The sequence below is a fragment of the Mustela nivalis genome (assembly GCF_964662115.1).
Source record: "Mustela nivalis genome assembly, chromosome: 8".
NCBI classification, from domain to species: domain Eukaryota; kingdom Metazoa; phylum Chordata; class Mammalia; order Carnivora; family Mustelidae; genus Mustela; species Mustela nivalis.
Genome location: NC_139027.1, coordinates 47,331,030 through 47,343,539, shown reverse-complemented (window position 1 = coordinate 47,343,539; position 12,510 = coordinate 47,331,030). Strand labels below are relative to the sequence as shown.

General features: G+C 39.7%; 1 protein-coding gene across 3 annotated transcripts in view; it reads right to left on the bottom strand.

The window, feature by feature from the left end:
• The window catches only part of LRRTM4 (leucine rich repeat transmembrane neuronal 4), a 710,494-nt gene that overhangs the window by 1,302 nt on the left and 696,682 nt on the right, over positions 1 to 12,510 (bottom strand). The window lies entirely within an intron of this gene.

The window sequence follows — 12,510 nt, the reverse complement described above, 5'->3', positions numbered from 1 at the left end:
GCTTAACCCACTGAGTCGCCCAGGAGCCCCAAATTATAGTACTTTCGATGCTATGCAGCTTTTTATTAAACCACAAATTTCCGATAAAGAAAAATGTGTCATAAGCTCAGAAAGGAAAATGAGGATTGCTTAATTCTATTCCACTAGAGCATTTCTCATAACGCACTAGATCAGATCGGACACTCTTGGTCAACAGTCCACAGATGATAAAATTGCAAACACTGTCACTGTCCTGTCAGGCAAGACTAGCGGCAGTTTAAATTATTGTCTCTCGGCTCCAACCCCCTGCTCTAGCTTGGCTTTATCATGCCAACCTGGGACTTTGCAAACCACATTGCCTCTTGACCTGCCTATCCCTGTTAGACAGTGGGCCCACTGGAGGAAGATGTCAAGAGTAGAGGAGTTGGAGGGACTGCTCCCATGGTGGGCTGCCTCTGTTTCTTCCTGCTCCAGGGAGCTACCCCAAATATATCCCGTCATACTGGCTGTAGCAATGCCTTCCCACAGTAGCCGGCCATTCCAGTTTGTACAGTCTTCCTAACGTTTGATCCCACCATGTCCCCGCAGAGTCTTCAGCACCAAGGAAATGTGAGGTGTATCTCCACAAAGCTCCTCCTGCAGTCTCTAATGTTACAATTACAACCTCTCCATTTGGTCCTTTAGTCCCACAGGTGGTAGGGTGGCAGTTACTACCTGAAATTGCTGTCTCTGTTACACTCTGGCATTTCTAGCCTTTGCATAAACTTAGCTAATAACTCTGCATGTTTTTAAAGATTTTATTTATTTATTGAGAGAGAGAATGATAGAGAGAGTGTAGGTGTGTGCATGCACTAGAAGGGGCAAAGGGGCAGAGCAAAGGGGGCAGAGACAGAGGGAGAGGGAATCTCAAGTCGACTCCCTGCTTACCAGAGAGCCTGCCTGAGGGCTCAGTCCCATGACCCTGAGATCCTGACCTGAGCTGGAATTCAGAGTCAGATGCTCAACTCACTGAGCCACCAGGTGCCCCAACCACTGTATTTAATCAACAATTCATGTAAAATGCTTTGTTAAAATAACTGATAGGTTGTTGTTTCCTGACTAGACTATATATGACTCTTTCTCTAGGTTAAACTACAGATATTGTTGTTATAGTTTTATAATTTGGGAGTGAGGTTAAACCCCAAAGGTTTTACAGGTTAATTGTTCTGTAGGAAGTTAACCAGTCTTATGGCTAACTTGGCCACTTTATTTTAAGAATCCATTTTTCCTATTACTGTATAAATCCCTCAAATGTTCTTCAAAGTAGGTCTTATGTTTTCTCACTGGTATCCCCATTAATGTGTTAAGCAAAATTTTGACAAGAATTCATTATCTGTTTGCACGAGAATTGTGTTTTAAACAACTCTGTGCTTATTAAAAGTCACCTCCTCACATTTTTAAAAATAGAGATTAAAGCAACGTTTTCTGTGGAAGATCACAACTCATTAGTAGGTTATAAAATCAATTTAATGAATCCAGATAAACATTTTAAAAATTGAATTAACTAGAATAGAAAGTATTGGAATGTCTCATGAGTAAGTTGCTTCATAAAAGTATCACTTCGGGCACCCGGGTGGCTCAGTTGGTTAAGCGACTGCCTTCAGCTCAGGTCAAGATCCTGGAGTCCCGGGATGGAGTCCCACATTGGGTTCCCAGCTCCATGGGGAGTCCGCTTCCCCCCCTTCTCCCCAATCCTGCTATCTCTCGTTCTTTCTCAAATAAATAAAGAAAATCTTAAAAAAAAAAAAAAGTTTCATTTCAAATTTGTGTGTGTTCATAAGTATATGTCTACTGAGTTTCCCTGTGATTTTTTTTTAAATTGAAAAACACAATGAAAGATGCTTGAATAATATTCAAAGCACATAGTCAGACTGTACTTTATTTTAATGTGATCAGCAACAGCTGGATACATTCCCATCCTCCATTTACTATTCTCTTTTTTCCTAACTCACATCATACAGTTTTTCTCAGTGAGTGAGGAAATTAAGCCAATGTATATTTCTTTATTTTTTGGATGAAACACCTTGATTTCTAATGGGAGGCAAACACTATTTTCAGCTAGTGTTAGGAAATAGTAAAGGAAAGATAATTTCTCATCAAACAAGATGTTGATATAGTCTGGAATATACAATTCTGCTCTCAAAATCTGTGAACAAAAATTCATACTAGGTCAAATTTGTGATTGGTACAGAGATGTTTAGACATTGGACATTAATTTCTGTGCTGGCAGTGAGAACAAGGAACAAATTATAGGACAATATGGTTGGATTACTAGATAATAAATATAAAGTTAGATCTTCCCTGAATGTATAGTAGGTTTATTTTTTTTTCTTTTTTTCTCACTTATATAGACTTCTCCCTATAAATCAGTTCAGGTCCAGACATGAAATGTTTGTCAGCAAATTCTATTTTAGGTATCCTCATAGGATTTTACTGTGTGTCAGATAGGTAGAGATATTTGTGATTAGTGTCATGGGTCACCAAAACTCTGAAAAAGCATAGACATGAAACTACTTCGTTGTGACATTTCAGCAGAAAGAATTTTATGAAGACCTTCTTAAGAGTCACATAGACCATTCTTGCTTTTTTATTGTTAATAGGTGGAATAATATAACTCTAAGCCATAAAAAAATCACCAAATTATTTCCAGTGGCAGCAACATTCACTGCGCATAGAATCTTTGTTGACTTATTGTCTCCAAATTAGCCAAATTACTAAAAAAATAAAAATAAACATTAAGCTCTCTCTCTCCTCATGCCTCTCTGCTTTCTTATGAACTCTCTGTCAAATAAATAAAAAAAAATCTTAAAAAAAAAAAAAGTGGGGGGTGCCTGGGTGGCTCAGTGGGTTAAAGCCTCTCTCTGCCTTTGGCTCAGGTCATGGTCCCATGGCCCTGGGATCAAGCCCCGCATCGGGCTTTCTTCTCAGCGGGGAGCCTGCTTCCCCGCTCTCTCTCCATGCCTCTCTGCTTACTTGTGATCTCTCTGTCAAATAAATAAATAAAATCTTTTAAAAATAAATAAAATAAACATTAAGCATGGATTCTGGTTTTGTCCACTGTCTTGTAACCCCAGCGATAGTCTTCCTCTGGTCACCTACAAACCTGCTTGATCTACAAACAAAGATGAATCACAAATACAAAGTGAGATAGGGTCCTACAGACCCTACTAAAACAAGTTTAATCTACAGATGGAAACCATTAGCTCTTACGGGAACATTATTGAATTTTCAGTATGAAGTCCCTCAAATTGAATAAAGTGGGAAAGAACAATTTCATATCTAAGAAACTATGGCACTTATATGCAAACAAAGTTGATTCAAATGGTAAGGGACCTGTATTAACTACAGCACGTCAGGTTTATATATTCCATCATCTCTGAACTTAGAAAATTTGTTTTGCTATGGCAGTCGAACCAGTTTATTTTTTACTTCAAGGAACAGGGGAACCTGCCATTTTCTCTGTTGTATTTGAGGTAGGCTTAGAACCTCCAGCAGAATAAAAAACATTGTAAAGCGCCCTCCTGCCCAACAGTCCAATAGCAAGAATTCAAAAGCTATGTGAACTGGCAGGCTCTGAAAGGATATCTGAGATGTTTGCTCATTTACTCTTAAAGTCTAGTCTGTGGGGCACTATGTAATCAACTGATTTTGTGGTTTCTGAGGAGCTGAGAGACTGAGGTCTTGTACTTTATAGTAATAATGTACAGTACATTAACCACCTGGGTCCCTGTGTGTATCATTGTTTCCTTTCCAGCAGTCAAAACAAAGTATCCTTCAGTTCCCCTTAATGTGTATTTGATATTTTTGTAAATGTGTTCTTAGAGCTTTTCCAAATGGTCCCTGTGTTCCGTTAGCTCTCTGACAGACCTCATTCTGGGGCACAGCACAACAACACTACTTAAAGATGGCCTCTTTTGTATGCTTGGCTGCTCATTGATTGCTTTGGAAGCTGCACTTTATTTACAGATAATAGGTGTGGTACGTGGAATGAAGGGGATCTCACCGGGGAAATCTACCACACTGAAATTCTGTCATTTGCTTCTCTCAAGAATATGAACACTTGAACTCAACTTGAATTTAAACCTTTATAGGGACATATAAACTTCTATGGAGGCATATTCATAAATAAATCTGAGGTAGGTTACAAAAGGGAAAACCATTATTATCACTAATTATAAGTCACTTTAATCTTGCTGAGTTTCCTGGGAGTCCTCTGAAAATGGGCATAATAATGACATATGATTTACCTCTATAAATCTCAGATAACTACGAAAGCATTCCCTGTTTCTTGAGAATACTCTGGAAAGACATAACCTATTCTAGTTTCACTCAACACTGACAGTGTCTTTCCTGGAAATGTTCCCTGTCTTTTGTCTTACAGTTTCCATTTGAGAGATGTGAGAACATGAAGGGTCACAGAGTGGCTCATTATCAGAGGCTCTCAGTCCTACTTTGTGCACTCAGAAGCTAGGACACCTTAGTGGATGTTCTGGATTTCTGACAATGTTTTTTACACTTTGCCTAGAATATGGTTTTCTTCCAACATGCTGTGGGGAGAATGAAAGGACACACTCCTCTGAATTTCAGTGGTTCACAGAGTAAATGATTCAAAGAGGAAAGTGAAGGAAAGAGAATGTGTTTAAATGTTGAGAGGAAGGGCAAAAAAGTATAGTGGGATGTGCAGAGCTTCAAAAGTCTACAGATTGAATCAGATCCCATAATTTTATATCCATAATAATTACATTTAAAATGAGAAATGAATGTGTCTGTGTAGTTAATGTGAGAGTAATGTGACTCTTGATATATGTGATCATGAAAGGCTTTTGAAGTTCAGTTTTGTTGTAAGCATGAAATTCCAATATCGTTACCCTCTTTTCTCAAACGTATTAACATTAGTTATAAGTAGTGTAATAGCCTGATCATTTTAAAATTACCATGCATTATCATTAGTCTTATTTATTAACTTTTCATGAACATTGTTCACATTTCAGTATGAGTTCTTTCAATTGAAGTCATAAAAAGTTGATTTTCAATTTCCTAAATGACATTTGGTCTCTAATTTTCGGAACTAAAGGGTAGTACCTGACTACTCAGACTGTTTAAAAAGTACCATCCTAAAAATCTAGATGAGGAATTCAATATAGTTGAATTGCTTAATGGAGATGGACACTTGGTTTATTGGAAATAAAATAGATTAAAAAGGAAGGGCAACAGCTAAATGAGCATATAACTTAGCCTTTATTCTATTCGCTATATTAGTCTGTGACAAGAATTGACAGGGACCAAGAAAATGTAAACAAATTTGGCTAGAGGCTTTTTTCCAGGAATCTTGATCAAAGCTGACAGAACCTCAGCCCATTTATAAGTTAGTTGGGTAAAAGGGAGACTTAATTGACTCATAGACACAAAAAGGGATTTAGCAGCTAAACAGAAGAGCAAGGGTACCACTGGGTCTGAAGAACGACTGACGCCAAGAACACAGATGTCACCAGGCCCTCTCAGTCAATCCTGCCTGATAATCTCTACACGTTTTCTTCACATCCTGATTGCCAAACGGCTTTCTTCATCTAGTAAAACACATTGCTGTGAGAGCTTCAGAATTTTACATGTAACCAGCCACAGTAGATTGCGCAAAGGACCATAGTTCTTCTAGCTCCTCTCATCAAAATGTAGTATCTGTTTCTTCTTGCCTTAAACACTGGCTAGTCTTGTGATTTTCTTTGCCCAGTAGAGCAGCAGCAATGCTTCTTGTGTCTCAAGGTTCCTAGGATCCTGGCCAGATTAGCCACCACCACATTAAGTCTAGGCTAGATCACTAGAGAATGGAAAGTGCTGTGGAGCCACAGAGTAATCTTAGACTAGCCACAGTCCCTTAAAGTCCACCAAAGTTCATCACAGGCACAAGAGCCCAGCTGGCCCCAGAGGAGCAGAATTGCTCAGCCGCTTCTCCCATTCCCAAGAAGCAAATGAGAAATTATACTGAGCTGTGACATTGACAATTCCTACAAACCTGATTTCATCCCTCACTCCTTAAATGAAGGAATTAAAATAATAATCACCCATTCATAAATTTTGCCTCTTTGATTTGAATGCCTGAAGGCACATATAATATAAAAAGGAGACACAAGAAATGTAATGAATCTAAATCAATTCATCAAATTATGTTATTTAACCCTGTTCTGCAATGAAACATTCTTACTCATTGTTCTTATTTTCTTTTCTTTTTTCTTTTTTTTTTTTAAGATTTTATTTATTTGACAGAGAGAGATCACAAGTGGACAGAGAGGCAATCAGAGAAAGAGGGAGGAGGAAGCAGGCTCCCTGCGGAGCAGAGAGCCCAATGTGGGACTCGATCCCAGGACCCTGAGATCATGACCTGAGCTGAAGGCAGAGGCTTAACCCACTGAGCCACCCAGGTGCCCCCTTATTTTATTTTCTTAGAAGATTTTATTTATTCGCTTTTAAAAAAGATTTTATTTATTCATTTGAGGAAGAGGGCGAGAGCACAAGAAAGAGGGGGGCAGAGGAAGAAGCAGATGCCCTGCTGAGCAGGGAGCCCCACATAGAGCTCAATCCTGGGATCATGACCTGAGCAGAAGGGAGATGCTTAACCAACTGAGCCACACTTGTGCCCTATTTATTCACTTGAGAGAGAGAGAGAGAGAATGAGAAAGAGACAGAGAGAGAATTCTGGAGCCCATGAGCAGAGAGAGAGGCAGAGAAGGAGGGATAAGGAAAGGAAGAGAATCCAAAGCAGACTCTGCACTGACCCCAGGCTGGATCCCACAACCCGGAGATCCTGACCTGAGCCAAAGTCAAGAGTCAGAAGCTCAACTGACTGAGCCACCCAGGCACCCTTCTTATTGTTTTTAAATGCAGCCTTGCTTCTTAATCAAAAAACACCAATTATCTAAGTATTAGTTTGTATTAATCAAAAAGTAAAACTGTCAACATCGTCTGACATTATTTTAAAAACATTTTGCTAGAAAGCTTATTTTAAAGCACAATTTTGAAAAATACCTTGAACTCAAAGTCAAGATGGAAATTGGAGTCTTAATTGCTGTCCTTCCAAGTTAGCACTCAAATGGACAAAGATTTTATTTAACAGATGTTTGTTCACAAGAACTGTTAGAAATTCCTATAACATGGTGGAGAGAGGAGAATGCAAAGAAAAATTCACTAGCGTATCAGTTTATGCAACTGGAGGCAAAGCTGGTTTAGACTTGGGCAAGGTCTTTTGCATGACTATGATATACTCATATAGACAAAGGTAACATTCAAATGACAATTTAGCACTCAAATGGACAAATTTTTATTTAACAGATGTTTGTTCATTTGTTTTTCCATCCTTAAATCAAAAACTCTTAGAAATTCCTATAACATGGAGGATGGAAGAGAATGAATTAAAAGAAAAATTTACTAGCATATAATTCAATGCAACTGGAGGAAAAGCTGGTTTAGACTGGGAAAGGTCTTCTGAGGACTGTGATGTACTCAGCAGCTTTGCATGGCCAGGATTGGTGAGGTAGGGAGAAAGGCAGGGTCTGGGCCATCCCTGGCCATGAGTAAAAGCAGGAGAACAGCAGAGGATGATAGGGGGGTAATGAGCCTTACTTTGAGGATTCATACTGTGGAATACTAAGTAAAAAAGGATATGACTGTACCAGACGCAGGGCACTCTCACTCGTATTGGGGTATTACTTTCCAACCGGTCGCCTCTGGTGGCTCCCTCCCCCTTTTCTTTATCTTCTGATATCAGTCCACCTTCCCACTCCGCTTTACCTGCCCACTGGCGTCTTCTGCCCCTGTAGAGATCCAGACGTGTATAATTCTGATCCAGACGTGTATAAGGCTGATTTCATGGGTGAATGGAGTTCTTTGGTAGGTAATCACCTCACTTTGGGGTACCAGCTGAAAAGGTACCTCCTCCTACACCCCCGCCATCTTGTCCCCATATGACTGTATCAGAAAGCTCATCTTCTATTTAAAGAAATGGTGAGTTCTTTAAGTGACAAAAGGAAAACAGAACTTCTCTGTCTGCCATTTTATTTCTTGTTGCTCAGCTGTCTTCACCAGCAGCCACTCTCTCTCCCACCATCTTCACTATCTACTGGTTCACTAGTGAAACAAAGCTTATCTCCTTAAAAAAGAGGCCCATACAATCTCTGACATCCTAACACTGTATACACACAAAGACTTTTCTCCCTAAGTAGTAACTGTAATAGAGAAGAATCTCTGGAAAAAAGATGCAAGAATTCAAGAGAAGATGATAAATCAGAGTGATAAGTGAAAAAGTCAAGACCACCTAAAAATGAATGAGACTAGAAACAGTTGAAAATGCATTCTCGTTGAACACCATTATCTCAACATTGCTTGGCAACATTGCTTGGCTTCATAGATAGTCACATTATTTGTTCAATGAAAGAACATAACCGTCTTATCTTTCTCACACTTTATTTTGGAGATTAAGTGATACATGTGACAAAATCTAAAATAATCTACTAATATTTGTCACAAACACTGATTACATTTATTGATTTTTGTTTTTGAAAATCTCTAAAGAAAAACAAGAAGATAATGGTGCAAATTGCTACTGTCCTACTTGCATTTTGTTTTTGGGCTGAAGTGCGTACCAAGTTGCTCCGGCATGTAAAATCTGTGACACTAAACACACTGTATTTGCCTTTGGATCTCGATGGGACTCTTCTGACCATTTGAAACTCAAGTCCTGACAAAAGTTGCACACGAGCACTTGCCCTTATTGTTCTGTTCTTATTTAAAGATGGGAATGTGTACTCTTTGTGCACTCATGGTTGTCCAAATTTTAACTTTTAAGTCAGTCATGGGATAATAGAACAGAACATCCACTTACATCTTTACTGCTCTCCTAGTAGGCTTCCTTGTCCGTGAGGTGTCCAGACAGTTGACTAAGTTAATGAATGAGGTACTAGCTGTTCTTTGAAGTTAGCTTTGACTCCATTAGCTGGAAAGCTTATTGCATTACAGGCACTCTCAGTGTTCAGTGAGGTTCTGGGCTAATGAGCTGGATTAATTAGCTAGTATTAACGTCTAAAGGCTTTCCTTCTGTTGCTCTGGCCTCTGAATTTGAAAGAGTCAGGACTCCTTAATAGAGTAGGACAAGCAAACAATCTACAGAAGTGAAATCTATAACAATACTTCAACAAAAAATAGAGACAACAAAATTTTAATACCCCCATATTTCACCTTTGAGGGGGGGGGGGGGGGAAAAACAACTGTGGAAGTGCCAATGATATACAGTGATGCACAGAAGGGAGTTCTTGCCTAAAACAGGAGACAGTATTCACTACTTGAGCCCAAATCTATTGCTGGACACTTAAAAACAAAGCCAAACAAAATAAAACAAACAAACAAAACCAAAATGTATCAGCACATGTAACAAACAGATTCAGTGTAAGATTTGCTTTGCAGTCCCTCCTCAGAAATTTGGGAAGGGAAATGAACCAAAAGCAGCAGGAATGCCAATACCAGGAAGGCGTGAGCAAGCAGGCATTACAGATGTTTTCCTTCTAAATTCAGATTCAGCTTCTCTGCAACGTTCAGAGTAGCTTATTTCTAGTTTCCATATGAGTTTTTGTAGTATTCTGTACAGTTTTGTGTTCATTTCTTAATGGTGTCCTTAACCTGTTTTATGCAAGATTGTTTATCTTGTCTAAAGCAAATGTGACTGATTTGTTCAGCTTTTGAAGATAAACTACCTTTGTGATCCTCCCCAGACATGTAATTCGATAGGGCAGTAGGTATTCAGTAAAAGCTAGAAATGTTTTTAAAATGTAAAAATAAAATGAAATGAAACTCTTATATAAGGAAGTTGATTGAGTTTCTTACATTTCGTGTACCTTTTCCTCCCAAGATAAAAGTTTAGAACCAAATGACGATTATAGAAGGAAGAAAACCCCAGAAGGACATACATCTTGATAGGATGAGTAACCTGAATCTAATAGAGTTTAAATAGAACTTCTTGGGGGAACTGACTGATCCTAATGAAAGGAGGCATGGCAATGTATATTTAATTGCAAAAATAGGGGAAGCCCACTTAGAAAATGCAATTAAAGTTGTTATTCTGATTGAATATGCTTTAGAACAAGGTGGCAGAGTGATGCATAAATAATATTAGTCTCATATTTTTAATAAAATGTGTTAAGCTCTAGGTTACTGCCTGGATCTCTGCCACAGAACATATAGTATTAAGGAGTCATTATATAAAGTGAATTTGCCATAATGATATACTTATTTTTCTATCCATTCATTCACAGGGCAAATATTTATCACTGAGGTTGGCCAACTTTTTCTGGAAAGGGCCAGTAGTAAATATTTTAGGCTTGCAACCCATACAGTCTCTGTCACAAGTAGTAAACAACTTTACCATTGTAGCAGGAGAATAGGCTTAGACAAAAAATCTTTTGATTTTTTTTTTTTCAATCATGTAAAAAATAAAATCTGGTTGGCTTGGGGCTAACTTACTAAGCTAGGCATTGCAGTAGGTGCCGGGGATATGAAGAAGAATAAAGTAAAGGTGCCTACTGAAAGAACCTCTTCAGAACAGATTAGAAGATCAACCTGATTCTAATTCTCTGTGTTTGAAACTGCATCATCCGAGTCCGTGAAGAGAGGGAGAAAAGCATTCCCCGCCAGTGGGCACGGCAGGTTTTCTTGTGAAGATCCAGGTGTTCCGCTCCGGAATAAAGCTCTCAGCGGATCCCAGACAAAGAGCTAGACCCATACAACCTTGGTACTTAGAAGTCCGACTTGAACCTCCAGGTGGGAGTTCTGAAGTCTCCATTCAGGTCATTTAGATCAAACATGCTCAGGCAGAATAAACGCCCAATGACCTTTCAGCGAAGATCTTAAGCAACACTCAAGCCCGTGAACCTGCCCCTGGGTATAGGACAGCTTATAACACAGGGCCCGAGGGAACTTGCTTGCTTTTGTCAAAGAGGATAAGTTCATGGGTCATGGAACCATAAACAGGTTTTGTTTTGTGGAGAAGGTTAAAAAGCCTTCTTTCTATTTCTCAATCTCTACAAGCCTCTTCCCATCTCTGGGCCTCTGTACTCGCCATTCCTTTTGTCCGGGATCGTCTTCTTCCAACTCTTTTCCGTAGGATTATGCTGATCTTTTGAGTCTCTGCTTAAATGTCATGTTCCTAGAGGGGCCTTCCTACCACCTTGTCTAAAATGCCACTCCGTCCCTACTCACGCATATAAGCCGTCCCCTGACTCAATTCCCTGTTTATTTTCTTCACAGCATTTATCAAAATGTTAAATATCTGGGATCATGTCTATCTTTGCTCCTTTACTGACTGTTTCCTCCCAGTGTCAGTTCCGTGCTGTCACAGAATGTTTCTGATTGGTCTGGTGCTGCCTAGCTAGAGTATTCCAAAAAAATGTGTGCTCAAAGAATTATGAATTTATGAGAGATATTTGTTAGGGGAATTGGGTTTTATTTGGAAGAAATTTGCCTCCAAAACTGTGTCTTTTTCCACAGTCCCTTACCCATTCTTCACTTTGGATTTAAACAGGGACCTAGGATGGCACACGCACAATTTCTCTCTACAAATCCCTGCATGCCGGGCCCTGTGTTGAGGGCTAAAGGACTAGAGTGACTAAAGGTGTCCATGACCTTAAGGAACCTATAACCTAATGTGAAGACAAAAGGGAGTAGATTTTTACAATGTGACATCATCTATGGTCCAATGCAACAGTAGCGGTATATGAAAAATGACAAGGGAGGAAAGAAGAGGGAGTAAGATACTTATCAGGTGGTTTCCGATCCACAGAATGGATACTGATGAAGCTATCTGTAGAAAGCCTGGTGCTACCTGCAGCTTCTATGTCCGGTCAGCATGTCTGCTGCTATTACTATGCTACTTGGCTTCCTGTGTGCCGGGGGAGCCCAGTGCCCAAACTAACCTGTTTATTTAACTAATTAATTAATTGATTTTTAAAAAGATTTTATTTATTTGACAGACAGAGATCACAAGTCGGCAGAGAGGCAGGCAGAGAGAGGGGAAGGGAAACAGACTCCCTACTGAGCAGAGACCCTGATGTGGGGCTCTATCACCAGGACCCTGGGATCATGACCTGAGCCAAAGGCAGAAGCTTTAACCCACTGAGCCACCCAGGCACCCCTCACAACAACCTGTTTTAAATCTTAATCGTCTACCCAACTCACCCACAACTTGCCCTTGTAGGGAATGGATTCCACATCCTCCGTCTCTTCTGCCACTATTTCCACCTCTCAGCCGAACACTGCATTAGTCTCTTACGGCTGAAGCATCCCTAAATTGTGATGAGCAGCTGAGACTGACCATAGCTCTGGGGCAGGACATGGGGACAGCTGCTTTCTCAGCTGCTGCTGCTGCTGAGAAAGCAATCAACCCTTGCCACCCTTAACGAAAGCCGAGAAATGGAGATCCTCACCTTCCCCTTCATGTGCCATTTGGGATTTCAT